The sequence below is a fragment of the Triticum dicoccoides genome, chromosome 3B (genome assembly GCF_002162155.2).
Source record: "Triticum dicoccoides isolate Atlit2015 ecotype Zavitan chromosome 3B, WEW_v2.0, whole genome shotgun sequence".
Classification (NCBI taxonomy): Eukaryota; Viridiplantae; Streptophyta; class Magnoliopsida; order Poales; family Poaceae; genus Triticum; species Triticum dicoccoides.
This window is the reverse complement of record NC_041385.1, coordinates 226406179-226409939: the sequence shown is the minus strand read 5'-3', so window position 1 is coordinate 226409939 and position 3761 is coordinate 226406179.

Genomic DNA, 3761 nt, shown 5'->3' with positions numbered 1-3761 from the left:
GAGCTCCGGGAGCTGCGTGACAGCCGGCGCTCCCCCGCCCGTCGGGATGACCGAGCCCGGTCCCGGTCGCCGCGCGCGTCGTCGGGCGACTGGCGCGCCCGCCGGCGCTCCTCGTCGCCTTCCCACCGGCGGGGCCGGTCCCCATCCCCCGCCCGCCCGGCTCGGGCCAGCTCCCCTCGTCCGCGGGATGGAATCCTGTCACGCCCAATATGCGACCCTATCCAAAAGGAACTCGAAAGTCCCACCAAGGATAGACCCGCATATTGGAACGCTTTTGCAAGGTGGATATCATTACATCAACATTACATAATAGATGGGGATACATACATAAGGCATACAATGCCACACGAATACATCAATACAACATACATAAGAGCAACATCCGACTACGGATGAAACACAAACAGAAACTCAAACGACATCCACCCTGCTAGCCCAGGCCGCCGACCTGGAACCTATCCCCTGATCGAAGAAGAAGCAGAAGAAGAACTCAAGCAAGCAAGCATCGCTCTCGCGTCATGATCATCGCATAAACCTGTACCTGCAACTGTTGTTGTAGTAATCTGTGAGCCACGAGGACTCAGCAATCTCATTACCATGGGTATCAAGACTAGCAAAGCTTAATGGGAAAGGAAGGGGTAAAGTGGTGAGGTTGCAGCAGCGACTAAGCATATATGGTGGCTAACATACGCAAATGAGAGCGAGAAGAGAAACAAAGGAACGGTCGTGAAGCTAGCAATGATCAAGAGGTGATCCTGAACTCCTACTTACGTCAAACATAACACCGAAACTGTGTTCACTTCCCGGACTCCGCCGAGAAGAGACCATCATGGCTACATACGCGGTTGATGCGTTTTAATTCGGATCTGGTGTCAAGTTATCTACAACCGGACATTAACAAATTCCCATCTGCCACATAACCGCGGACACGGCTCTCGAAAGTTTATACCCTGCAGGGGTGTCCCAACTTAGCCCATGACAAGCTCTCGCGATCAACGAAGGAATAGACCTTCTCCCAGGAAGACCCGATTAGTCTCGGAATCCCGGTTTACAAGACATTTCGACAATGGTAAAACAAGACCAGCAAAGTCGCCCGATGCGCCGACAATCCCGATAGGAGCTGCACATATCTCGTTCTCAGGGCAACACCGGATGAGCACTCCGTACAACTAAAACCAGACCTCAAGTTTCCTTGAGGGGGCGCTGCAAAGGACTCTAGTTCGGACCAACACTTAGACAAGCATTGGCCCGAGGGGGGGGGCTAAAATAAAGATGACCCTTGGGTTGGCCGACCCAAGGGAAGGGTATAGGTGGTGGTGAGGCAAATGGTAAAACCAAGGTTGGGCCTTGCCGGACAAGTTTTATTCAAAGCGAACTGTCAGGGGGGTCCCATAAATCACCCGACCGCGTAAGGAACGCAAAATCCGGGAACATAACACCGGTATGACGGAAACTAGGGCGGCAAGAGTGAAACAAAACACCAGGCATAAGGCCGAGCCTTCCACCCTTTACCAAGTATATAGATGCATTAATAATATAAGAGATATTGTGATATCCCAACATAACCCTGTCCACCATGGAGAAATCTTCAACTTCACCTGCAACTAGCAACGCTATAAGAGGGGCTGAGCAAAGCGGTAACATAGCCAAGCAACGGTTTGCATAGGAAAGGTGTCAAAGGTTAGAGGTTCATGGCAATTTGGGAGGCTTGATGAGCAAAAGATAGGTAACGCAGCATAGCGATAGAACGAAGCAACTAGCATAGCAATGATAGTAGTGAGATCCAGGGTAGCGGTCATCTTGCCTGAAATCCCGCAAGGAAGAAGAACGAGTCCATGAAGAAGATGAAGCCACGAAGACGAACCACACGTAGACGAACGAATCCTCACGATCGCAACGAAACAGGAACTAACAAGAAGAAGCACACAACATACGTAAACACACCACATATGAACAAGGCATGATGCACAACAAGCATGATGCATGACCAAGCTATATGAAGCTACTCATGTCAAGAGATGATGCAAACAAGAACAACACATCAAGGCAAGTTTAAATGAGGCCGGGAACAACATATAACAATTCCGGTAAGTCCTCATATGCAAATTTCGAAATTGGTCCAGATCTGAATAAACCTTATGTTCAAGTTGTTAAACAGCAAGTTAAAGAGCACCAAGAGAATCTACACGAAATTCTAGTCAAGTTACATATAAAGTTCATTAGATTTGGAGCTACGGCCTAGAAGATATGAGCAAAACAAGTTAGGCATGGCATTGATGCAAAATGCACCCAAACACCGAGCAAACACACCAAAACAAGGATGCAACATGATAATATGAAGCTACATGCAAAATCAAGCAAGTTTCATATAGAGCACACTCAAAACGGAGCAACGGTTCAACACACACACTCTATACAAGACATAGCAACAATCTGTCCATAACAGCAACTAGGCATCTTGCAAGCATCAAAACAACATGCTACAGCACCCCTACGTAATAACACAAGGCATGGGCATGAAGTACAGGTAAAGCACAACAAAACATGAACACTGAGCTATCTCCAGAAATCACTAGAACATGCTCAAAAAGACATGGAAATATTGCAAATAATAACAGTTTCAGGCTTTAGCAGAAATAACATCAGGTTGCAATATTTAGAGCAAGCAAACAACATGTTACAGGAACTTATCATGGCAAACAAAGGCATGTCATGAATCTACTCACTGCATAGATCAAAAGTCACTTACTGACCATGAGCCAAAAAGGCAAAGAAAATATGATGACACCCTTGTAAACATGGCAAGTTATATTACAGATTCAAACAAGGCAGGAACAACAATAAGTAGGCATGTTGGTGAGCTTGTACCACTCACCACAGAGCAATACATGGCATGACAAGGCAACCAACAGTAAGAATACATGTTTGTGAAGCTATACATGGCAAGATCAAGTTCATAGGGTACATGGATCACTAGGAAAACACATGGGAACAAGTGAACTTAATGTTAACAGGCTGACAACAACATTTTCAAGCAACTTTGGAGCAAGATAAAACATGTTCCAGCAGGCTATAATTGCAACCAAGGGCATGAATGGATAGAGCAAGACATGTAGATCAAAACATATTTATAGAACATCAGATTATGCATAGAATGATTAGTAGAAGCATGTTAACATAGCAACAAAATATAACAGAATCTGTCAGGAAAACAGCAACAACAACTACCCTACTTAACAAGCTTGATACACTCAGCACACAACTCACAAAAATACATGGTTGGCACCCCTGGAAAGATGGCATGGCATAGATCAACATACATGTAGACATCAACCTCATAGGATGCACACAACAAACATGGCAAAAATGATAAATGAGCAAGTTATAACAGTTTCAGCAGGTTAACATCAACATGCACTCTTCCAACAGCATTTCGGGCATCAAGACGAGCTCAAATGAAAATGATGCAATGGAATGAAATGAAATACTCGTCGAGACGAACAATCTGACATATTACACATGCAAAACGGAGCTACGGATGCAGAGATACAGCAGGTCAAACATGGCATGTTTATGCAATAATTTTTAGGACAGTCGATTTTTCACCTCGCGGGAAGAGTCAATGGTGGCGCGGATTACGAGGCAGGGCCGGGCTCGCCGGAGACGGCGCCGGAGAGGGCGAGGGAGAGGTGCTCCGGGCAAGGCGGCGGCGCACGCGGCCGCGGGGGTCGGCGGCGACCGGACGGAGGCGGGGCGCCGGG